Source organism: Delphinapterus leucas, chromosome 2, assembly GCF_059928025.1.
Source record: "Delphinapterus leucas isolate spDelLeu-1000000601 "Yukka" chromosome 2, BTC_Dleu_Yukka2, whole genome shotgun sequence".
In the NCBI taxonomy this organism is placed as follows: domain Eukaryota; kingdom Metazoa; phylum Chordata; class Mammalia; order Artiodactyla; family Monodontidae; genus Delphinapterus; species Delphinapterus leucas.
Window position 1 is genome coordinate 106,057,944 of NC_143130.1, and position 27,160 is coordinate 106,085,103.

A 27,160-nucleotide genomic window follows, 5' to 3' on the forward strand; every position below is an offset into this window, starting at 1 on the left:
CCATATCCTATTTTGATTAGTAAAAAAAAAAATCTCTTTTTTAATGATAAACAAGGTAATGACTTTTGTTTTCAACAACAGCAAAAAGAAAATTATCCATGGTTTAATGAATGGTGCGATTTGGCATAAAACTGATGTAAGTGCAAGTTTTTGTCATCTTAATGAGCTACGCCAGCTGTTAGTGGAATGCCTTTTGTAACTGCAGGTACTCAAATGTGAAATGGAGAAAGTCTTAATTCTATGACAAGGGCTATTGTTATGATGATGGATGCTGTTGGATCAAAGATTTATGTAACTGTTCGTTGTTTATTTGTTTTCATTCTTTATTTTTAATTAAAAGACAAAACCTCTCTATATGTTAAAGGCCATGAGTCAGTTATTTCTTAATATTTCCTCCTCTGTTCTAAAGTTTAAATATATTATACTTCATAATTTTAATTAATCTTTTTACTCTTTCTGGATTCTTTACAACATTTAAAATTCATATGGAAGAAAGCAATTTACAACATTGATAAGATTTTGTTTATTGCAAAATATAGCACAATAATTATCTAACCTCTGCCTTCATAGTTCTCCTAATAATTTCCAGGAGAGAGCACACTGATGACTTATAATTGTTTTATGACCATGTTTAATCTTCTGCCATATCCTCACAGCCAGGCTTTCCTTTTCCTGTATCTGTGGTGATTTGGTTGGTGCAGGGCTTATTATTGAATTTTGTCCCTCAAGCTCATCTAATTGGTAAATATTAATTGATTTACTAATATTATTGGAATATATTTAATTATAATATATATTTATAAATTACACAATATAAAATATTGGACTATATATGTATATATTTTTATTTTGTCTTAAGAATTAGAAACGTTTATTTAGAATCACTTATAGAAACAAAGAGATTTTTTTTCCATTTAGACGAATAAGATGTACTCTGGAGCATTTTTCATTGTCACAAATTTGGCAGCTGGGACCCAGAACTAGGGACCAAGAGGCATTAAGCATTCATCATTTTCCATTAAGAACAACTCACAGCCAGGCACTCTAGGATTTATGGAGAAGCAACTGTACAGACCCTGCAACCCCTGATCTTCACTTCTTTAGCTGAAGTGAGGGATGGAGCAGTCAGCAGAAGAGTATCATCAGAGTGTTCCACTTTCCCCATGAGCCACTTCAGACATCACTATCCTAAAATACTTGCTTTTAAAGACAGAGATCATCGGAGTAAAAAGGAAAACTGCATGGCATTCTGTCTTTGGATATCTGTTTCTGGAGCAGATTTTGATCTATTTTTTCATCTACTTAAGCAGAAGATGAGGAAATCAGAGAAGGATGGTACAGTGAAGGGGGGCAGCATTGGGGCTGCCTGGGTGTCTCCATGAGGCACAGTGAGGAAGAGTGAGTGCTGTGTCCCACAGGTGCCACCTCTGAAGGCAGCAGGCCTGAGTCATCAGCCAGTTCTCCACCAGGAAAAGGGGAGACAAGAAGCCATGGGCAGTGCTTCCTGAATGGGATCTGACAGGGAGGGGAAGATCCTGCCTTGAGGAGGCTCCTGAGGGTCCCCGGCTGCTCTCTCACAGGGATGCTCGCACATCGAGGCCATCAGTGGTTGGGCACGAAAGCAGTGCACCCAAAGGTGCACACCAGTTAAATGAGAAAGTGTCTGCCATTTTTAAAAAATTCTTCTTAATTTCTGTTTCTTCCCTAACCTCAAGGGAATTAGAACCAAAGAAAAAGGGCAGAGGAAGAGAACAGAGCAAGCCATGCTGACCTTACTGCAGCCAGGAGTCAAGCCTCAGGTTCAAAGAGCAGAAGAGAGAAATGAAGATGGAAGTTTTAACCAGGGCTGCACTGAGATTTATTTAATGCATGAAAGTGGCCCAGAGGTCTTGTGGTTTTCTTTCCAAGATGTCTCTAGGGGATAAGGTTCAAAGTTCCTCCAAGGACACATCGATACTTATGCCTCCTTGCTTTACTCGGATAGTCTCTCCTGTCCCCCTTGCTCCACTTAGAAAATGCTTATTTTGCCTCAGGTAGGCTAACTTGTATTATTTCAGTGTATCATCTCCTAAATCTGTAACTGATGCTTGTCCTTTGATTTGCCTATAGGACTAAAACTTTTGAAATAAAATGGTAAGCAAGGCAGCTTTATTTTTTTCCCAGCAGTACATCCTTTCCTTGAAGTGATGAGCTGAGAATCACCCATCTGCCTGAATGAAGGAAACATCATGTGGTTTTAAAAATGAAAAAAAGCAAAAACTCTGTAAATACTGCAACAATTGTCTTGTTACACACAGTGATCATTCTAAAAACTTAAATGACCAAAACTGTCCTATCTGTAACATGAGACGCACATCTAAGCTGTTCTCTTCCATTATCCGTACAGTAACTTTACAAAAGCTGGTAGGTGGACTTGCCTGGGATCTGGTGACGGCATTCATGTGTTCAGTCGCAAGAGGGGCCTGCTGTGTCTCTGTCAGTAACGTCCCTGATCAGATGGGGAAAGAGTAGTTACCTCACATGCAATATTGAAGTCATGTGGAAACTATGACAAATGATATATTTTATTCTCTTTGTTATAAGCAGAATAGTCTGGGCACAGCTTCCAAACATTCAATGATTCCTGGCCTTGTCCCAATCCATTATGAAAGGTTTTCTTGCTACTTAAAATGGGATGACACACAAAGGGGAAGACAGGAAGTGGCTATGCAACTTTCCAGCTTAATTGATCCATTTTTGTCAATTTTTTTGTAGGAACAAAGAAAAGTGTAATTTTTTTTCCAATGGGAAGAGAATTACTTTTCCTCAATCTCTTTTAGTTCTCTTAAACTTGAGAAGATAACAAGAAAACGTTTTCAAGTCTACTCCCCCTTCTTTCTTACAGTGTCTTTCCTTTTTTCTCTCCTTTCTCTCCTGGCCAGTCCAGTCTGTGTTGGGGCTGCTAGGCACACGCAGAGAATGGGGAAAGACCAGTTATGAACAGGGTTTGTGGAGCGTAAGGATGAGTGCCAGGTCTATTGTTTCCTTTATACCAAGACATGCCGTCTATAAATACCCTCCTAGTAACACATGATCCCTAGAAACATTTTAGGAGACCAGAGAATCGGGCAACTTGGCTTCTGGGTTAGGATCTGACCTTAACTTTCTCAGTCACTTTGAGCACATCACCCTCTGTATCTGAGTCTCATTTACTCTTTCTTGTCATTTTTTAAAAAGTATTTCTTTTCTTTAAAATTTTTATGAATTTATTTATTTTATTTTTGGCTGTGTTAGGTGTTCGGTGCAGCGCACGGGCTTTCCCTAGGTGCGGAGAGCGGGAGCTACTCTTCGTTGCAGTGCGCGGGCTTCTCATTGTGGTGGCTTCTCTTGTGGAGCATGGGCTGTAGGCACCTGGGCTTCCGTAGTTGCGGCACACGGGCTCAGTAGTTGTGGCTCACGGGCTCTAGAGCACAGGCTCAGTAGTTGTGGTGCATGGGCTTAGTTGCTCTGTGGCATGTGGGATCTTCCCAGACCAGTGCTCGAACCCGTGTCCCCTGCATTGGCAGGCAGATTCTTAACCACTGCACCACCAGGGAAGCCCCATCTTTCTTGTCATTTAGAGAGACTTTCCCCCTCCTCTCAAGGCTGTATAAGACTTGGTGTTCTTCCTGAATAGGCCACAGAAATGCCAATAAAAATTCCATTAGAAAAATCTTTTAACTTGCTTATGAACTAAACGTTGTTCAACCGAAAATAAACAGCATAGAGACTTCCTACTCCAGTTCTTAATGTACACTTTTTCATACACAAAAAGAGAAAGTGAAAAGAAAATCACATCATTTGGCTTAGCAGTGGGAGACGTGCCCACAAGATGTCAGTATATGTTAGAACTAATACACAAATTCAGTAAAGTTGCAGGATACAAAATGAATACACAAAAATCAGTTGTGTTTCCACATACTAATAACAAACTATCAGAAGGTGATGTTAAGAAAACAATTCCATCTACAATTGCATCGGACAGAAAATATTTAGGAATAAATTTAAACAAGGAAGTGAAAGACCTGTACATTGAAATCTATAAGACATTGATTAAGGAAACTGAGAAGACAAAAATAAATGGGAAGATACTTTGTTCTCATGGACATAAAAAATTAAATTGTTTTAATATCCATAGTACCCAAAGCAATCTACAGATTGAATGAAATCCTTGTCAAAATTCTATGGCACTTTTCACAGAAAGAGAACAAAAAAATCCTGAAATTTGTATGGTACCAAAATAGACCACCAATAGCCAAAGCAATCTAGAGAAAGAGGAACAAAACTGAGGGCATCACATTTGCTTATTTCAAACTGTATTACAAAGCTATAGTAGTCAAAACACTGGTACTGGCATAAAAACAGACACATTGATCAATGGAGCAGAATGGAGAGCCCAAATATAAGGCCCTGTTGTCTAGGTGCTCCGGCCTGCTGTCAGGCCTGAGCCTCTGCGGTGGGAGAGCTGAGTTCAGGACATTGGACCACTAGAAACCTCCCGGCCACATGTAGTATCAATCAGTGAGAGCGCTCCCAGAGATCTCCACCTCAATGTTAAGACCCTGCTCCACCCAATGGCCAGCAAGCTCCAGTGCTGGACACCCTATGCCAAACAACTAGTAAGACAGGAACACAGCCTTACCCATCAGCAGAGAGGCTGCCTAAAATGATATTAAGCTCACAGACACCACAAAACACACCACTGGACGCAGCCCTGACCACCAGAAAGACAAGATCCAACCCCCACCCACCAGAACAAAGACACCAGTCCACACCAGTCCACTCCACGAGGAAGCCTACACAAGACACTGAACTAACCTTATCCAATGGGGGCAGACACCAAAAGCAAGGGGAATTATGAACCTGCAGCCTGCAAAAAGGAAACCCCAAACACAGTAAGTTAAACAAAATGAGAAGACAGAGAAATATGCAGCAGAGGAAAGAGTAAGGGAAAAACCCACCAGAGCAAAAAATATGAAGAGGAAATAGGCAGTCTACCTGAAAAAGAATTCGGAGTAATGATAGGAAGGATGATCCAAAATCTTGGAAATAGAATGGAGAAAATACAAGAAACGTTTAACAAGGACCTAGAAGAACTAAAGAGCAAACAAACAATGATGAACAACAAAATAAATGAAATTAAAAATTCTCTAGAAGGAATCAATAGAGAATAACTGAGACAGAAGAACGGGTAAGTGACCTGAAAGAGAGAATAGTGGAAATAACTACCACAGAGCGGAATAAAGAAAAAAGAATGAAAAGAATCAACGACAGTCTCAGAGACCTCTGGCACAAAATTAAATGCACCAACATTCGAATTATAGGGGTCCAGAAGAAGAAAAGAAAAGGAAAGGGACTGAGAAAATACTGGAAGAGATTATAGTTGAAAACTTCCCTATTATGGGAAAGGAAATTGTCAGTCAAATCCAGGAAGTGCAGACAGTCCCATACAGGATAAATCCAAGGAGAAACATGCCAATTCACATATTAATCAAACTATCAAAAGTTGAATACAAAGAAAAAATATTAAAGGTAGCAAGGGAAAAACAACAAATAATATACAAGGGAATGCCCATAAGGATAACAGCTGATCTTTCAGCAGAAAGTCTGCACGCCAGAAGGGAGTGCCAGGACATATTTTAAGTGATGAAAGGGAAAAACCTACAACCAAGATTACTCTACCCAGCAAGGATCTCATTCAGATCTGACGGACAATTTAAAACCTTTAAGACAAGGAAAAGCTGAGAGAGTTCAGCACCACCAAACCAACTTTACAACAAATGCTAAAAGAACTTCTCTAGGCAGGAAACACAAGACAAGGAAAAGACCTACAATAACGAACCCAAAACAATTAAGAAAATGGGAATAGGAACTACATATTGATAATTACCTTGAATGTAAATGGATTAAATGCTCCAACCAAAAGACATAGACTGGCTGAATGGATACAAAAGCAAGACCTGTATATATGCTGTCTTCAAGAGACCCACTTCAGACCTAGGGACACATACACACTGAAAGTGAGGGGATGGAAAAAGATATTCCATGCAAATGGAAGTCAAAAGAAAGCTGGAGTAACAATTCTCCTATCAGACAAAACAGAGTTTAAAATAAAGACGACTACAAGAGACAAAGAGCGACACTACATAATGATCAAGGGATCAATCCAAGAAGATATAACAATTGTAAATATTTATACACCCAACGTAGGAGCACCTCAATACATAAGGCAAATGCTAATAGCCATAAAAGGGGATATTGACAGTAACACAATCATAGTAGTGGACTTTAACACCGCACTTTCAGCAGTGGACAGATCATCCAAAATGGAAATAAATAAGGAAACACAAGCTTTAAATGACACATTAAACAACATGGATTTAATTGACATGTATAGGACATTCCATCCAAAACAACAGAATACTTTCTTCTCAAGTGCTCATGGAATATTCTCCAGGATAGATCACATCTTGGGTCACAAATCCAGCCTTGGTAAATTTAAGAAAATTTAAATTATATCAAGTATCTCTTCTGACCACAACACTATGAAACTAGATATCAATTACAGGAAAAGAACTGTAAAAAATGCAAACACATGGAGGCTAAACAATACACTACTAAATAACCAGGAGATCACTGAGAAATCAAAGAGGAAACCAAAAAGTACCTAGAAACAAATGACAATGAAAACACGACGACCCCAAACATATCGGATGCCCCAAAAGCAGTTCTAAGAGGGAAGTTTATAGCAATACAATCCTACCTTAAGAAACAAGAAAAAGCTCAAATAAACAACCTAACCTTACACCTAAAGCCATTAGAGAAAGAAGAACAAAAGAACCCCAAATTTAGCAGAAGGAAAGAAGTCATAAAGATCAGATCAGGAATAAATGAAAAAGAAATGAAGGAAACAATATCCAAGATCAATAAAACTAAAAGCTCTTTCTTTGAGAAGATAAACAAATTGATAAACCACTAGTCAGACTCATCAAGAAAAAAGGGAAGGAGACTCAAATCAACAGAAGTAGAAATGAAAAAGGAGAAGTAACAATTGACACTGCAGAAATACAAAGGATCATGAGGGATTACTACAAGCAACTATATGCCAATAAAATGGACCACCTGGAAGAAATAGACAAATGCTTAGAAAAGCACAACTTTCTGAGACTGAACCAGGAAGAAATAGAAAATATAAATAGACCAATCACAAGCACTGAAATTGAAACTGTGATTAAAAATCTTCCCACGAACAGAAGCCCAGGATCAGTTGGCTTCACAGGCGAATTCTATCAAACATTTAGAGAAGAGCTAACACCATCCTTCTCAAACTCTTGCAAAATATAGCAGAGGCAGGAACACTCCCAAACTCATTCTATGAGGCCACCATCACCCTGATACCAAAACCAAAGGTGTCACAAAGAAAGAAAACTATAGACCAATATCACTGATGAACATAGATGCAAAACTCCTCAACAAAATACTAGCAAACAGAATCCAACAACACATTAAAAGGATCATAAACCATGATCAAGTGAGCTTTATCCCAGGAATGCAAGGATTTTTCAGTATATGCAAATCAATCAATGTGATACACCATATTAACAAACTGAAGGATAAAAAACATATGATCATCTCAATAGGTGCAGAAAAAGCTTTCAACAAAATTCAACACCTATTTATGATAAAAGCTCTCCAGAAAGTAGGCATAGAGGGAACTTACCTCAACGTAATAAAGGCCATATATGACAAACCCACAGCCAACATCATCCTCAATGGTGAAAAACTGAAACCACTTCCTCTAAAATCAGGAACAAGACAAAGGTTGTCCACTCTCGCCACTATTATTCAAAATAGTTTTGGAAGTTTTAGCCAGAAAAACAAATAAAAGGAATCCAAATCAGAAAAGAAGAAGTAAAGCTGTCACTGTTTGCAGATGACATGCTACTATACATAGAGAGTCCTAAAGATGATACCAGAAAACTACTAGAGCTCATCAATGAATCTGGTAAAGTAACAGGGTACAAAATTAATGCACAGAAATCTCTTGCATTCCTATACACTAATGATGAAAAATCTGAAAGAGAAATTATGGAAACACTCCCATTTACTATTGCAACAAAAAGAATAAAATACCTAGGAATAAACCTACCTAAAGAGACAAAAGACCTGTATGCAGAAAACTATAAGACACTGATGGAAGCAATTAAACAGATTTCTTCAGATTGAGAAACAGATAGAGAGATATACCATGTTCTTCAATTGGAAGAATCAACATTGTGAAAATGACAATACTACCCAAAGCAATCTACAGATTCAAAGCAATCCCTATCAAACGAACAATGGCATTTTTTTTTTTACAGAACTAGAACAAAAACTTTTAAAATTTGCATGGAAACACAAAAGACCCTGAATAGGCAAAGCAATCTTGAGAAAGAAAAATGGATCTGGAGGGATCAGGCTCCCTGACTTCAGAATATGCTACAGGGCTACAGTAATCACGACAGTATGGTACTGGCACAAAAACAGAAGTATAGATCAGTGAAACAGGATAGAAAGCCCAGAGATAAACCCACGCACATATGATCACCTTATCTTTGATAAAGGAGGCAAGAATATACAATGGAGAAAAGACAGCCTCTTCAATAAGTGGTGCTGGGAAAACTGGACAGCTACATGTAAAAGAATGAATTAGAACACTTTCGAACACCATACACAAAAATAAACTCAGAATGGATTACAGACCTAAATGTAAGACCAGACACTATCAAACTCTTAGAGGAAAACATAGGCAGAACACTCCTTGACATAAATCACAGCAAGATCTTTTTTGACCCACCTCCTAGAGAAATGGAAATAAAAACAAAAATAAACAAATGGGACCTAATGAAACTTAAAAGCTTTTTCACAGCAAAGGAAATCATAAACAAGACAAAAAGATAACCCTCAGAATGGGAGAAAATATTTTGTTGCAAACGAAGCAACTGACAAACAATTAATCTCCAAAATATACAAGCAGCTCATGCAGCTCAATATCAAGGAAACAAACAACCCAATCCAAAACTGGGCAGAAGATCTAAATAGACATTTCTCCAAAGAAGATATACAGATTGCCAACAAATGCATGAAAAGATGCTCAACATCACTACTCATTAGAGAAGTGCAAATCAAAACTACAATGAGGTATCACCTCACACTGGTCAGAATGGCCATCATCAAAAATTCTACAAACAATAAATTTTAGAGAGGGTGTGGAAAAAGGGAACCCTCTTGCACTGTTGGTGGGAATGTAAATTGATTCAGCCACTATGGAGAACGGTATGGAGGTTCCTTAAAAAACTAAAAACAGAACTATCATATGACCCAGCAATCCCACTACTGGGCATATACCCTGAGAAAACCGTAATTCAAAAAGAAGCATGTACCACACTGTTCATTGAAACCCTATTTACAATAGCCAGGACATGGAAGCAACCTAAATGTCCATGGACAGATGAATGAATAAAGAAGATGTGGCACATATATACAATGGAATATTACTCAGCCATAAAAAGAAACGAAATTGAGTTTTTTGTAGTGAGGTGGATGGACCTGGAGTCTGTCATACAGAGTGAAGTAATTCAGAAAGAGAAAAACAAATACCGTATGCTAACACATATATGTGGAATCTAAAAAAAAAGGAAAAAAGTTCTGATGAACTTAGGGGCAGGACAGGAACAAAGACACAGATGTAGAGAATGGACTTGAGTACACAGGGAGGGGGAAGGGTAAGCTGGGACGAAGTGAGTGAGTAGCACTGACATATATACACTACCAAATCTAGAATAGATAGCTAGTAGGAAGCAGCTGCATCGCACACGGAGATCACCTCGGTGCTTTGTGCCCACCTAGAGGGGTGTGATAGGGAGGGTCGGGGGGAGATGCAAGAGGGAGGGGATATGGGGATATATGTATACATATAGTTGATTCACTTTGTTATACAGCAGAACCTAACACAACATTGTAAAGCAATTATACTCCAATAAAGATGTTAAAAAATAAAAGTAAAAATAAACCCATGTGTACATAGTCAATTAATTCATGAAAAAGAAGCCAAAAATATACTTTCAGGAAAGGAAAGTCTCTTCAATAAATGGTGTTAAGAAGAATGGAAAGCCCTATGCAAAAGAATGAACCTGGACACTTATCTTACACCATACACAAAAATCAACTCAAATTGGATTAGAGACTTGAACATAGACCTAACCCAATAAAACTCCTAGAAGAAAGCATACGGAGCAAATTCCTTCACATCAGTCTTGGCAGTGATTTTTTGTATTTGACACCAAAAGCAAAGACAACAAAAGCAGTAATAAACAAGTGGAACTACATCAAACTGTGAGGCAAAAGAAACCATGAACAAAATGAGAAGGCAATCTAGGGAATGGGAGAAAATATTTTCCAATTATATATCTGATAAGGGGTTAATATCAAAATATATTAAAATATCATATGATCAATAGAAAAAGCAATCTGATTAAAAAATAGGCAGATCATCTGAATAAACATTTTCCCAAAGAAGCCATACAAATGGCCAATGGGTGAATTAGAAGATACTCAACATGACTAATAATCAGGGAAATGAAAATCAAAATGAAAATGAGGTATCACCTTACACCTGTTAGAATGGCTATTACCAAAAAGAAAAGAAAAACAGTGTTGGTAAGAATGTAAAGAAGAGGGAACCCTGTGAACTGTCAGTGGAAACATAAATTAGTGCAATGTCTATGGCAAACAGTATGGAGATGCCTCAAAAAAATTAAAACGAGCACTACTATACGATCCAGCATTTCCACTTCTGGGTATATACCTGAAGGAAATAAAAGCACCATCTCAAAAAGATATCTCTTCATTGCAGCTCATCTACAATAGCCAAGACTTGGAAACAACCTAAGTGTCCACTGACAGATGAATGAACAAGGATAATGTCATAAAAAAAAAAAAAGAAACCCTGCCATTTACAACATGGATGAAACTTGAGGGCATAATGTTAAGTGAAGACAAAGTCAAATACTGTATGAAAATTAAAATTTTAAAAATACTGTATGAAATCACTTGTATGTGGAATCTAAAGCACAGGCACACACACACACAGCAGAACTCATAGGTACAGAGAACAGATTGGCGATTGTCAGAATCAGTGGGGATGGGGGTGGGAGTCTGTGAAGGTGTTCAACAGGTACAAACTTCCAGTTAAAGATAAATTACTCCTGGGGATGCAATGTACAGCATGATGACTATATTTAAAATTTGAAAACAAAGACGTCACTATATGAATTCCCCTGGTCTCAAAGTTTGATTTGCTTTTTTTATAGTAGTTTGAACAGTTTAATAACAAATTTGGGATGGAATGTATATATGAGTAGAGTAGCTTTCACTTGAATGCAATATACAAGATTAAAATAAGATATAATGCCTAGGTGGGAATGCATGGTCAGCATGAGAAAACAGTCATCAAGGATGTCACAGGGAGGGACTAGGGAAGATCTGGGGACCCCAGTAGTGATTCTGTGCCCTCATATGATATGTGAATTTGGAATTCCCATAAAGGAATCAAGGAGAGTATGAAGACAATCTACAACAGAATAACTCAGTTATTCTCATTGGGGTTTCTTTATGAGGTGCTGAAACAAAAATAAAATGCTTAAAATTTGATCATTTGGCATAAACAACTTCATTAGATGAAATTTCAGGATAAAATGGAAAAGAATCTTCATTCTTTCAATGTCAAGAGAAGGAAATATTTTTATTTTGGAAAGCGTTTATACTGTTAATAGTTTTTATATTTTCACTGGTTAAACAGTATGTTATGAGAAGCTTTGTCTTCGTGACAACTATAACAATAATTATAGAATTGCACCAAACAATGTATGTGCACTCATGACAAACACATGGCCAAATATTTGGATTTAGAGGACCTGTGGATCCTTGCTTCCTACAACTTCTAATAAGTTAAGCACAGCGTTACATCACAAGTGAATATGATTTTCCTGACACTACCATTTGTTATTCCAGTACACAACTGGAGATATAACAGAAGTCAGAACCCTGTTTTGTTCTCATTTGTCTGAGTGATATTTGCTGTTGTGAAGTTACCAGTTCCCATGATTTGGCGGGTAAGTAGGAAGGAAGGGGGGTGATGGCTTCTTGCTTATCTTTTATAGGGAAGTCGAGGATCAGTGAACATATTTCACCTTAGAATCGAAATTGGAGGCAAGAAAACAATCAGAAGAACATGAATGAATATTTGCAAACACAGCATGATTCATAATGAATTTGTTTCTGGTAAGCCCTTCAGATTCCATCACAGATTAATTTACTAAATTTGGAAATTTGAAGTAATAAATCTCCTTCCCATATGTCCTTCAATATTGATCACTGGACTGTCCTTTACTATATATAATCATTTATCATTAAACCACAAGGAAAGGGAGAACAATGTTTAAGGCAGGCCAAATCTCCCAACCTGGGTGTTATACACATTCAGACTTGATCCAGCCAGAAACTACATTTCACAGACAGCTGCTATAGTGCAGCTGAGGGACCTTGCACCTTTACTGTCAGGAACTCAGAGCAGGGCCATTTCAACAAGGGGGAAATCCTGCCATTATGCTGCTCCCCAGACTGCTGTGGGCATTCATGGCTCTCCTCTGCTTAGCTACACATAATTGCAAACCAGGGCCTCGGCTGCCTGTCAGCACTCAGAGATGAAATGGGACAGAGGAGTAGATGTCTCAACTAAAAATACACTCTCACCCCTGCCACACTCATTAATGAGTTATTTTGACCTTAAAGTCAAAGGACTAGCACTGTTTTAGAGGCCTTGTCTGTACTTTCTTTTCTACTTGTCTATTTGCCTTTGGTTCTTTTATTTTAATTCTTCCGTTAAAACAATGAAACCAAATGGAAGATTGACAGCTACATTCCACAAGAACGTGTAACAGTATACAAAACGTCAGTTACCAACTTCTGTGGCACTGACATGTACTGAGTGTTTACAGCCTGTAGATAACATGTTTTGTAGGAGTGCATTATAGCATTGTGTCACAGAAAGATCTGGCATGCTTATCTTGACTTTATTTTACAAAGAGAAAAATAATCAGCTCCTCACAAGTGAGACTGAACACTTTGGACCAATGGGATAGAAAATGTGACATCAAGACAAGCACAGGACACATGATCTACTAAGTACAGTTCTACTTGGGGAGGCAACAGGACTGAAGATCCGGAATATCCTGATCTTCCTCAAAGTCTAATAAATAAGACTCAATGTCAGGTTTCAAAAGAATATATTATTCCTGTTATAATTTCATGAAAACATAAAAAACTGAATAGATTCTGAAAATCCGAGGGGCTGATTTTTTAACATTTCATGTTAAAGTAACTTTATTTAGTGAAAAATCTAAATAGAGCCCTAAAACCCAGTTAAAAAAAAGAGATACATTAATTATTTTGGATAATATTGCCTTTCACCAAGAAAGCTGAAAATCTGTGAGTTTTAAAAGAACTCCACTGATTCAGAATGGAGAAAAGTAAAGAGAGGCTAAAAAAATGACCAGTAAGTAGATGACAAGAAGGGTGCATACCCTATACTAAATTCTATTTTAAATGGACCGGCAAAATTATTCTGCTGAATAATTATCAACGCATGTCAACCTGTTTAATCTGTAGTTCCCCTCAGCTCAAAACTTTAATACTAATTTTTCCATGCTCCTTTTCAGATACTGCCTAACAATTACCGTGGGAAGAAAAGTAGACATAGTTTTGTGGTGAGCCAGGCTTTTTCCCCATCTGTGCACTGACCACGTGGTCTATGAACATAAAACCCTACTTCCTGTTTGGAGGAGTGACACAGGAACCCAGGTACTATGTATATGTGCTGCTAGGCCCTCAAAGACACTGAACTCTCAGCTTGAGGCAGAACTGAAAACATATGTGCAGGGGAATTCTTGCCATATGGTGCTCTCCAGCCTGCACTGGGTATTCCTGGCCTTCATCTTCTCTGGTAGGGATGGTTCCAAATATGGGTACAAATGTTCAGGTTGAAAGGACTGCACACAGGCACATGGTACTTCACATGGACTTGGGGAGGAAAGGAGGATTGGAGAAAAGAAAGCTTATCATGATTTCAATTTGGTTTTTCTTTGGGTCCTAAATTAGTCTAATTCCTACATTATTTTGTTCACTACTTCAGCTCTGTTTTCTGATTTTTTCCCACAGGATTTGGTGCGGCCCAGAAAGTTACTCAAGTCCAGCCAGCCATATCCAGTCAGCTAGGGGAGGCGGTCACCTTGAGCTGTCAGTATGAAACAAGCTGGAGCCGGTACGATATTTTTTGGTATAAGCAGCTTCCCAGTGGAGAGATGACTTTCCTTATTTATCAGAGTTCTTCTGGCCAAAATGCAAAGAATGGCCGCTATTCTGTAAACTTTCAGAAAAGACATAAATTCATCAGCCTCACCATTTCAGCCTTACTGGTGGAAGATTCTGCAAACTACTTCTGTGCTCTCTGGGAACTCACAGTGCTTGAAGTAATAGGAAAAGCCAAACAAAAACCCCAGAGCTCAATAAGAGAGAGCCCCCTTGCTGCGGGAGCCACGCTGAAAGGCACACCTGCAGACCCCAGACAAGAAATGGTAGTCCTGTGGTTGCTTAATCTGTGGTCTGGATCAGGAGATTTAATTCTAAATAAAATCTCCTGCTATCTCACTTGGGAACAGATGTCCAGAGTAACTTTCTACTAATACATACTCAGTCTTGAATCTTTGACTTTAAGTCCATCACACAGAACATGTGTAAAATTGTCTAAAGTTGAAAACTTGCTCCATAATAATTTAAAGTGGCAGTTCCACCTAAAGACACTCACATCACAAACCTGTGTCTAGTTATCTGAAATGCTCATGAAAATCATTGCCTTAGTCCTTTCCTCTTAGACTTTGTGTCAGGGTACAGTTAGAGAAGCAAATCACAAGTGATCTAGAATAAGAGACTCACTGTAGAGAATAGAACTCAGGCAATAGCTAGAGCTGGTGGAGGGGTCTATACAAAGCTGTTATCTTTGCATCTGGTGTTGAGCCTGAATTCAGTGTTAGTCAGTTAGAGTGTCATTTGGGAAGGAAAGGTGGATGTGGACAAAAGCATGGACAGACTGTGACATGTACAGATACTAGAACCCATGAGGACAATGGTACACACAAAGACACACTAAAACTTGTCTGTCTCTCACCTCCTTCAGTCTCACAATGGTGGGTGACCTCAAGGAAAAGTGGGTGTCATTTGCCCTCATGCTACATGCATACTTGGTCCAAGACAAAAGAGAAGATGAGGAGGAGATCGGGTGGGCGGTAGAGGAGTTGTGAGTCAACAATAAGATGAGCTAGTTCATCAGCAGCCACATGTGTGAGTTGCCCAGTTCCTGGAGCCCTGCACCAACCAGCAGAGCATAAAAAAGGTGGCTACTTCATGACAACTACCTTCTAAACCTTGCGCAAGTCTTTTCTGTGGCCAACCCTAACCCAGAACAATACAGGGAAGCAAATTCTGGGACACAAATTTCCAGATAGCTGAGACACTACAAAGCTACTACAGTACCCTCTATGTCAACTAGTCACCCATCTATACCTCTTTTAACAACACAACTTTCAAATAAACACAACAGCAAAACTATGCTTCCTGTTAATAAGATGCAGTTATTCCCCATTCAACCAAAACCAAGCTAACCCTCTCCCGAAGAGAGTACACCAAGTTAATTTATCCATTTTGGGGTGGTGTTCTTTCCTCTTATACCTCATTCACACTGTCCCATTGAATCCTGCATCTTAACCACTGAGATACAATGAGATATAAGATAAACTTCTACTTGCACTTCATATGTTACCACAGGCAGACAAGTAGGGGAGAGATTTAAAAATGGTTAATGTATACATAACCATATTCATTTCAAAATGAAAAAGAAATTGTCATAAGTATTATAGTTCTTGTTTCTGCAAATGACCACATGATTGTAGGTGGTATTGATAACTACCATCTCCATTACCCATTCCATAACCCATTTGCTCATAGCAAGTACCTTCACTCACTGCTCTACTTGACTTCCTGAAAAACAAGTTTCTGATTCAGGAGCAATGCTATGTGCAAAACCATAAAGATGAATAAGGAATTCTGCAAGTCCACCACTGTGGTTTTGGCAGAAATCTGCAAGGCACTGAAGGCAAATCCAGGGGTCTATTTAAGTGGAAATAATCTTGCCAATACCCAGGGAAAATCGATATATTGTATTCTAGGAAATATCATTAAGAATGATGCCTGATTTCACATCAGAAGTCACCAAGTGAAAACATTTTTAAAGTGTTAAAAAAAATAAATAAAACTTTGAAACTGGCTTCTTATGAACATGAAAGTATATTTTAAAATTGTCTTTGTTAAAAATCACTGCTAATAGGGGGGAAAGTCAAGGCACAGAATGGTAAACTGTATTTGCAATGCATATTTCTGATAAAGACTCAAATGCAATATATATTAAAAGCTCATGTAAATCAATAAGAAAAGAGTTAATAAGAATGGCAAAATCTTGGAGCTCCAATTCAGAAATATTATATCCAATAGCTAATAAATATACAAAATTATCATTATTCATCAGGGAATGTTATTATTATTATTCATTAGGGAAATGAAAATAAAACCTCATCAGTGTCCTTTTAGCATCCTGAGTGAATCAGTATGGCTAGAAGAATATGACCTAAGAAGAGAGGGAAAAATAATGACTGACTCCAGGAAAATAAGTGATTAAGTAAATTTCTTAGAAGCTCCCATCATTGAACTGATGTGAAGAAAACAACAAGCAGTAACAGAACACAGACCCGGACATTGAAGGAAAGGAAGGTTTTACTAGAAAAAAGAAAGTTGGTACTTATTGGGCTTACTATATGTCAGGCACTGTAGTATGCATTTCAGATTCATTATCTAATTCAAATATCATAAACCCTATGAGATAGATTTTATTGTTCCAATTTTTTTAATTTTTCGGAAATGAGACATAACTTTCCTAACTGTGAATATCATCTCTAACTTTTATTGTCAGCCAGAGTGTAGCATTTATGGGGCTCCTAAAGAGCACGGTTTGAACTATGGAGAAGCATTTGGCCCCAGAACAGGGTGGCTGGATGTCTCAGTGATGGTGACATTACTGGTTTAAACAGGAACCTAAAGGGAACTAGGAAAGAAGATGCCAAACCTAGGCACGAATCGCCCCAGGATCAATAGATGAGGAAATCATCCACTAATCAGTTAACAGTGCTGAATGCTTTAGCAAGTTCCTTATGCAATAGTGTGCTGGGAAGAATAAGGGGCTACAGGGAAAGGTATTATTCCTTAAACACTCCAAGCATGTTTTTATATCAAGACCTGTGCTCCTTGCCTTTGTCCTCTCTATTGTGATGTTATGCCCCCAAATATCTACATGGTGCACCTCTGAATTCCTTCATGTCTTTTCTCAAATGTCACCCCTTTGGGAGTCTTTTATCTTTTATCTCTTTAATCTTTCTATTTTCCTTCCTTGAGAATCAGGCTCTAGCACACTGCATGCAGCAAGAAAGAAAGCTGAAGCACTGCCACCTGGTGTCCTGCTCAAATATTTTGTGATGCTTACACTGGCCTCGCTGCTGCCCTCTAGTGACATTGGGTAAAATTGTGGTGAAGCCTAGTCACAATACAGGCTGCCATCGCTGAACCAGTCAGTAAACTTCCCACTGCAGAAATCAGGAGAGAGAGGATTCAGGAGAACTGGCTGGTTTTTTTCTTTTGATAGCCAGATGTGAAAGTCATTGATTTCAAATGATATATACAACACATGAGATGATTTTGCCTGTAGAGTTATAGGCTACCTTGGAAAGAAAGCTCAGAATTGTTGTGCAAGTTTGGGGTTTCTTCTCTGGTAAGTATAATTGTGTCTACTGCTCTGTCCTTTCTTGTAGTATAGCAATATCCTGAGAAGTGGGAGCAAGAGTCAATAATGGGAAAAAATAAACAATTGTAGCAAATACTGGGTGGTATACTCATTTCATATTATAATATGCCCACCCAATCTCTCAATATAACACCTTAATGAATTGACTTCTCATTAACAATAAGAACACGATAGACCATGGATACTTATGATAACACATGAAATCTGCCAGGTAACCTGCTACATATATCTCAGAAAAATATTGAAATTTATCTTGGGCTCGATTCCTCTGCAATTTCAGATTCTGTCTCCCAACACCCCCCCACCCCCCGCACGATTCTGCACATTGCCTGCAGCTGGTTGAGTGCCTAAGCTAGGGAAGGTATTGTGTTGGGTGATTTGAATGTGTGTTCTCAGTTAATTCTTACTGGAACCCTGCAAGGCTGGGTCCATCCTACTTTAGGGAGACAGTGTAGCAAAGTGCTTGAGACCAAAGACTTGGGTTGTATTTCTAGATCTACCACTCGGTAGCTGAGTGATCTTCGGAAAATGACTTAATAATTTTTATGCTTCCATTTCCTCATATCTACCATGTGGATATTGATAGAATCTACCATGCAGGGTTCTTATGATAAGTGAATGAGGTGATGAATGCCAATGCTGAGCCCAGCACCCCCAGAAAGATACTGGCTACTTGCAGAAAAGGGAATTGAACATGAGAGAGGTTCAATACCTTGTCTGGTGTTACAGAGTAAGTGTCAGAGTGGAGCCCTCTCTCCATACCCTGTCTAGAGCAGATGCCTTCCCTCACCCCAAGAGCAACTCTCTAGCTCAATACAATATTGTATTTTTTAAAGTGCTTATCACTATCTATAATTATCTTTTTTTAAAATCCATTTATTTAATTCTTCCTCCTCCTACTGCACTGTAGGTCTTTTATATCCTTTCACTACAGAATCCTCTATGAGTGAACAATACTTAGTGCAGGAGGCTCAATTTATGTGTGTGTGTGTGTGTGTGTGTGTGTGTATAAAATAAATGTACAAAAGATAAAATTATTTCTAGAGTCCATGCTATTCAAACACTGATATAAAAGCTTAAGCTGGACTAATCTTTTTGTTTATCTAGAACTGTCAATATGTATATCCTGCAAGTTACTTCATCTAAGATTTAATTTATGCAATATATCTAGTGATCAATTGGCTTCTCCTCGATTTCAGGTAAGGTGGGTTGCTGTAGATTACAGGATTCTACCTTACTAGTTGCATGAATGTCAAGGCTGTTGGAGGTATTCCTGTCTTATTCTGGACACATACCTTCCAATATCCGGGTGAATTTTTCAGTGGATCAGTATTTTCATCAGAAATACGCTTCACAGCAAGTAGGCTTTATGATGGTGTGGTCATACCCACAGTATCCTATTCATCAAGTGGTCTGATCTGGAGGAAAAAAAAAAAAAGGAACTTCACTTGTACTAGTTTCTGTTTGTCTAGCAGTCCATCCCTAACCTCAGCCTTTGCACTTCTAAATTGGGAGACATTAATGAGGTTTTTCAGGATTTCCTTTATTAACCACAGTGGCATCTCTTTTCTTGGGAAGGAAAGTCAGAGGTTAGCCACTGAGATATCTTCCAATCCTGTTCCACTTTCCAGAACACTATTTGAGTGTGTGGAAGGTACTGTTCCCTGAGTTTAGTACCTTCCCCATGCTCTTTCCTTTATTTATTTCAGTTGTTCACTGGAAAGAAGGTTATGTAGTCAATTTACACTGCCAAATTTCCAGAAGCAGATTTAGATTCTGAACAATCTTAATTACTGCTATCTTGTACTGTTAAATTTCCCCTGGATGTCTTTTTTTTCTTTTCCAGCTGTTTTTTAAGCTCACAGGGAACAGAGAGTATTGATTTCATAATTTTCAGATCTCTTAAGGACATTCTGGGCACAACATGACTGTTTAAACTAATATGCGTATGTTCAATCAAACTAGCCTTATTCCTGGACTGTGACACGGGCAAGATAGAACATAATTCTTACTTACTTTTAAACAACGCTATTGGAGGTAAAATTGACATTCCACAAAATTCATCCATTTTGAATGTACAGTTCAGTGATTTTTGGTAAATTAGCTGACTTATGAAACCATTACAATAATCCAGGTTTAAACACTTTTATCACCACAAAAAGCTCCTTCATGCTCAATTATAGTTAATCCCTGTTCCGATACCTGGCCACAGGCAACCAGTGATCTACTTTATATCTCCATAGGTTCCTTTTCTGAACATTTCATGTAAATGGAGTCATTCAGTACATTTAAGTTGTTCCATTTTTTGGCTAGTAGAAAGAAACCCAAAAAGTAGACTCCTGTTATTTTTAGAAGATATCTTCTCTACCATTTAAAACATTTACTGAGTATCAGAAATGTAAGTGGCATGGCAGATTCCAAACACCATGGACTCCTTACCAGATAGATATGTGTTCTAGTTATTACCAGATGTTTGACCTGGAGTGAATTCCTCAATCTCTTTCAGCTTTAGTTTTTCTGTTTGTAAATTGGGAAAGATAGTAATTCTATTGTGTGATTTCTGTATTCGAATAATGTACATAAAGCAATAGATAATTTAGCACATGGTATGTGTGCACATTTATAATATGAGGATTTGAAAGTTTTAGAAATTTTGTTGAAAGTTCATATAAAAGATTCCTAACTGAAGTGTTTTTCCTGCCACAGATTGCCATCCCAATCTCTCTCAAGTTGAATAATTGCTGTGCACGATGAGGCAGCCTACTTCTGAATTGTTGTCAGCTCTCTTTGTGCTGTGGACTCATGGGGGATGTCCTCACTGTTTGTGAAGTTGGTCTCAAGAAAGCAGTGTTTGAGCCCTCCTTTTGAGTGACAGGAAACTGAGTCTAGGTCAGAAATTGTTGGTGTGTTTCTAGGACTTGTATGGGGCCTTGTCTCTGATTGGCTGGGCAACCAGATGCAGAATCCTATTTTCTGAAGAATATTACTCTGCTGAGGATACTTGGGCAGGATAAATGGAGAGGAATCCTTTGCCAGCTCCATTGTTAATCCTGTGACTTCATCTTGGCCTTAAGTCCAGGGGCTGCTGAAGACATTCTGAACAGTATGTGGCAGTGATGGAGAAGGAGGGGGATGTAGTCACGTAACTCTAGGTTCTATCTGGGAATGTGTGAAGACAATGAATGCTGTGTAGAGAGATCAGTGTATGTCTGAGCCTGTCTTTCTGAACAGAAACGAGCAGCATATTGAGTGTGGAACAGATTTCTCCATCTCTGCATGTTCAGGAAGGAGGGAGCACCAATTTCACCTGCAGTTTCCCTTCCAGCTCTTTTTATGCTTTACACTGGTATAGATGGGAAGCTGGAAAAAGCCCTAAGGACCTGTTTTAATGACTTTAAATGAGGATGAAAAGGAGGAAGGATAAGTAAGAATCACTCTGAATACTAAGGAGGGTTACAGCTGCATGTACATCAAAGGATCCCAGGCTGAAGACTCAGCCACATCTCTCTGTGCCTGCACACAGTGCCCTTCAGGCCTCTGCAGCCCATGGCCAAGCCTGTGCCTGGTGCTGCTCTGGTACCAGCACTGAGAAAGAGCCATGTGTGAGGTGGAAAAGGCAAATTCAATGAATTACAGTGTTTTCTATAACCAGGGGGAAATGCAATGATAGATAAACAAGCGTTCCAGTCACTGTAGCTCCGTCAACTAACGGGACTGTAATTACACATCACTCACCTCCATTCCCACCAGTATATTGGTCATATCATTGAATCAGATTCCTAGCCTCCTCTTTTGCCATGATTCCAACTGAACTAGATAGTTACTCAAACCTTTCTAAAATAATCTGATTAAAGTAGGGTAATATTCACCACTGGTTGCTACATCCTACTTCATTGAAGGCATGTTCTTCAACACAAAAAGAAAGAACAAAGAAGACAAATGGGAAAAGCAAATAAGTTTATATTGATTTCTCCTAGGTTTTCACAAAAAAACTTTCTTAAAGATTTTGAAGTGAATATACCTTCTTTTCCATAAGGGAGTTAACATCCAAGTGCCCTATAAGCTCACTCTCATGTAGCTCATTTCCAAGAGCATTAGAGTGTATTATGTGTTGACTATTCATGCTCTCTCACCCTTACTATGCTAATCTTTAGCTGGAGTATATTTTCTATACTTGGCCTCACTGTGGACTTTGGACACGGCAATGTGACCAGCTTTGACCAATGGAATGTGAGTGGATAGGAAGTATGGTATATCATAGCTAAAACTAAATATATTCACATGGCATGTCTTCTTTTGTTTCTTCCCTGCACTTACCAGGTAGTGGTTGTCCTTTCAGCTTTTATCCATAATGCGAAGAAGACGCAAGGTCCAGAATGGAAAGATAACTCATAGTAGCAGAACGGAATCGTCCTGTATCCAGGAGCAGAGCCTCAGAGTGCTGGGACTGCAGTTGACCCACAGCTAACATACCATGGACAACTCAGTAAACTTTGTTCTTGTGAGCCACTGAGATTGTGAGGTTGTTTGTACTGAGCATTACCCTAGTCAAAGTTGACTGATATATGAAGTCATTTCAATTCTGTCTTCTAAATATTTCTCACATTCAACCACCTCTTTTTTCTTTTTTCCTTTTTTTTTTTTTTGCGGTACGTGGGCCTCTCACTGTTGTGGCCTCTCCCGTTGCGGAGCACAGGCTCCGGACGCGCAGGCTCAGCGGCCATGGCTCACGGGCCTAGCTGCTCCGCGGCATGTGGGATCTTCCCGGACCGGGGCACAAACCCGTGTCCCCTGCATCGGCAGGCGGACTCTCAACCACTGCGCCACCAGGGAAGCCCCAACCACCTCTTTTTACTTGCCTTGTTACTATCCTCATCCAGGTGCTCATAATCTCTCACTGAGTTGGTTGGAATAACTTCTGAAATGTATCCCCTATCCATGAGCTCTTACTTCCCAAATCTATCCCTGAAGTTATCATTCTAAAATACACATCAGATTAGATTGCTGTTCTATTTCAGGACCTTCTATGGCTCCCCATGACCCAAAAGTAAAAACCAAGGTTTCTGTGGCCATCTACAGTATTGCTTCCAGTAAGTGTTCATCCTCCTCCCCAGTATTACACCAAGATTTCTGAACATCAGCCATATCAAATGAACTCACTCTCATATTTTCTTCTTATAAATATTATTTCTTTCTCAAGTTGGCAAAATCCTACTCAATCTTCAGGACCCAGTAAATGTCACATTTACTTTTTAAAAGATTTTCCAGGTTACATAAATTATATTTATTTGCGCTCTCCCTCTTTTAGTGTTCTGTACACAGTTTTGTAAGAGCACATATCTACTATGCTAAGAATATTTGTTGGTTTTAACTCTTCACTTGTCCAAATTCCTCAAGGATAGGGGCCCATACATATTATTCTTTAATCCCAGCTGTTATTATTGTCCGTGACTTATAAGAACCATTCAGTAGATATGCCTACAGCCTGACCACAGTTTACTTTTGACCAGTGCACTGATTAATGAGAGCTGGTTTGTGAAGCTGGTTTATATGAGTGGGTTGGAAACCTTCCACTGCGGGAACACTTGAAGATACTTCTACTTCATTATATCCCTCAAGCCAACACATGGCTATGTTTCCCACTCTTACACCTGGTTCTTACTTAAACCATCGTCCCAGGAGGACAATGTGCCCCCATCTAAGCATATGTATCAACACAGCCATACAGAAGTTTGTCTCCATATATTCGTGGTTTTTTACATCAATTGTAAATGAAATGGTGTGTGAAAATTCTGTATGTTTTTATAACGTATCATTTCTATACTTTATGATATCTCCTTTGGCTCTCTTCGCTCTGAGTACAGCTTACCCAGGACCTTTTGATGAGTCATGGTAGATGACCGTAAAGACAACTCATATCATTAAATGAATCTTCCTCAACTTTCTGCTTTCCACATTAAACATTGCTGCTTTTACACATATAATTCACTTTCCCTCCCCTAAAAATAAAAAAGATATCTCTCTTCCTTTTAAATAGTGTGCCTCTGGCCAAACGCTTCACCCACTCCATTCACTTTGACTTCTCTGGCACCTCAGCCCACTGATCGTCCAAACTCTATGGTCTGGTTCTTCAGGACTTTCTTGCTACTGATTTCTTCTCATCATTTAAAATATTCAAGCATGCTCCTCTTTAAAAATATTTAATATTCCTCCAAATTCATACATGCCTCTCCTGTAACCAATCTGTTTTTTCTCACAAATACCAATGATCTCTTTATTATTAAATCCAAAAGGTATTTTTTTTACCTCCTTCATCTAGACAAGTGTTTCTCAAATTCTAATGTGCGCAGGAATCTTATTAAAATGCAGATTCTGACTCAGGAAGTCTGGGTAGGGCCTGAGCTTCTGCATTCAGAATAGCTCCCCGGTGATGCAGATGCTACTCACCTGCAGACCACATTCAGAGCAGCCACGTTCTGCAGTGCTTGCCACTCCTTTCGGAGACTTTTGGGTTCCTGGCAGGAAGGAGGTGAGGAAGGTTCACAAAAATTGTGAACCGCTCTTTCTTTCTCTATCTGACCAATAGAGGGGGCTGTTGTGTAAACTGGAAATGGTTTTCTACATTAAGATCAGAATAATCTCACAAAAACCTTCCTTCCCTACAGTTTAAAGAGATATTCTGACACCACTTTTTGCACAATGACATGTACAGCATCTCAGACGCCAGAGGCAGGCAGTTTTGTTAAGACAGCCTCTCTCCCAACACACCTTACAACGTCCATCAGAAGAAGAAATCTAAATCCTGTGTCATTCCTTCTCAACCTCACAGCAACCTGGCTTCAAGTCCACCAGTCCTCAGACTTTTGTTTGTGGAGAATCTCCCAGAAAGGAGCTCACTGCCTCCTCACTGCTCCACCATGACCTTGGTGTTCACCTTGATGCTTGAGGTGCTCCTGTTCCTGAGTGAGTACTGTTCCATTTTACTCTCTTGTCCACACATGGAACATTGCTTTGGACTGATTTTGAATAGACTTTTTGTTCCGGCTGAGTTCATTGATTCAGCATTGATGTTTCAGGAGGAGCAGGAGCCCAGTCTGTGACTCAGCCTGACGGCCACATCACTGTCTCTGAAGGAGCCCGTCTGGAGCTGAGGTGCAGCTACTCATCTTCTGTTTCGTCCTATCTCTTCTGGTACGTGCAGTACCCCAATCAAGAGCTCCAGCTTCTCCTGAAGTACCTATCTGGAAACAGCCTTGTCTCAGGTATCAAAGGTTTTGAGGCTGAATTTAGGAGGAGTGAGAAGTCCTTCCACCTGAGGAAAACATCAGCCCATTGGAAAGACTCGGCCAAGTACTTCTGTGCTCTGAGTGACACAGTGACTAAGACTACAGTGGGAGCTGAACACAAATCTCCTCAGACTTAGTAGCTTAAAAGACTCAGGGTCTCAGCCTATGTTATTTTCAGGATGTTGGCATGTTCTGTGAAGGCAAACAGTACAGAGAATACAGAATCCTGAAAGTGGCTGGTTCCCATGGGCATCTTAGATTTCTTTTCTCTTTCTTTTTTCTTTTGCGAAGGAAAGACTATTGGTGTCTTAATTTCAGTGTTCTCAGTGATCTTGAGGCTGGTGGGTGGTTTCTTGTCAGTGTCACCTGAGCAGGCTGTGCCTATACTGTACTGTTTTGTTCAGAGTAAGTTTTTATGTCATAAGAAGAAAACCCAATCTTAATATTCTTTTTCAAAATATAGTTGACAATTCCAAGGTATTTGTTCTCACTTCTTTAGTTTGGTTCAAACAAATGGGATTCTGGTTGGAATCACATTGGAAACTGACATTTTAGGATATTATGTTCTCCTACCCAAGAATATTATATGCCTCTTCATTTATTCAGGTCTTGTGTTAGTCCTTTAAAAGTAAATTTTGCTTGCTTGTTTCCAGAAAAGTTGGAAAAAATGAAATGAATCATTGAATAAGTGGAGAGTTGATGTCTAGTATTCTGTGTCTGTTCCTCTCACTGAACAGGGAAGAGAGCCAACAGAAAGTGGAGCAGCATCCCCAGTCCACAAGTGCCAGGAGGGAGAGGTTTCTATTTTTAACACAGTCACACACGCAGCAAGAGTGAGAGTTCCAACCATTAAGAAGAACATATCTCTGTGCAGGTCATAGGCTCAGACTGCACCATCTGCTCTGTAATCATGGGGACCCCGCCCACGTTCAGTCTGTTCACAACCCCACAGAAGGAGGCACTCACTTTCACACAAAATGATGTTTCTCAGAATTCATACCTGAGGTTGTTCTGTTTCCCCTTTTCTGCACACTTCATTAGGCAATATAAAAATATTTTATGAATGATGCTTGTACACAAAGAGCTTACTACCTAACAGTCATAGGAATATCTCTCTCATTAGATTTAAGCTTTATGAAGATATCAATTTTTTTTTTACCAATAAGCATTCACCGAACAATGGTTGAAACAATGAATGGCTGATAATATTTATACCCATATATACAGGCAAATTTATAGCCAATGGTTAGAATTTGTATGGAAACTAATTTCATCTCCCTATAAGGAAAAATGAACACTTAGAGGTTTTTCAAAACAAAACAGATTGCCTTGAGGTGTAAAATATTCCTCATTACAGGAACTAGTCAAAGAAAAGTGGAATGTCCATTTTCCAGTGATTTGCAGAAACGATTACAAAACAATATGATTTTGCACCAAACTAAGAATTTTAAGTTTTAAATGAGGGAAAATACCGTGAAAGAACTGAGCCACCAAAAAGCTTGTAAAATTCACCACAGATTAAAAATAAAATCACTTCCAAATTCATGGAAATTGGATTTTGAATTTTTACGTGACACATGTGTAGGAATTTAAGTGAGGGAAATGGTAGGAGAACACATTCCAAGCAGGGTAAACTTATTAAGAGCAAAGATCAAGAAACAATAAGCAAGAAGAGTTTAGGAAATTAAAAGTTTTTAATATTACTGAAAGGGACAATTTTTATTGGATGGTACTGTGAGATAATATGAAATGTTAGCTTGAGGCAGTAGTTCATCCAAGAGGGCCACACACAGCTCAGAACTGGGTTTCTTTCCAGATAAAAATACAACATGTCATGAGATTACCTGTCTTTAGC

The 27,160-nt window shown here is 38.9% G+C and overlaps 1 protein-coding gene and 1 long non-coding RNA gene across 10 annotated transcripts in view; one reads left to right on the plus strand and one right to left on the minus strand.

The window, feature by feature from the left end:
* Window positions 1-27,160, minus strand: part of LOC115803651 (sal-like protein 2) — a 900,219-nt gene that overhangs the window by 107,967 nt on the left and 765,092 nt on the right. For 8 of the 9 annotated variants that reach the window (XM_089905397.1, XM_089905393.1, XM_089905388.1 and 5 more), the window contains 2 exons: window positions 19,315-19,437; window positions 2,418-2,488 (listed from right to left, as the gene is read on the minus strand). The gene's annotated coding sequence lies outside the window, so the exon portion shown is untranslated. The other variant, XR_016391489.1, reaches the window with a different exon arrangement.
* Window positions 23,826-25,785, plus strand: LOC149750238 (uncharacterized). The gene is made up of 2 exons (XR_016391621.1): window positions 23,826-24,982; window positions 25,096-25,785. It is a non-coding gene; the product is annotated as an uncharacterized LOC149750238 (long non-coding RNA).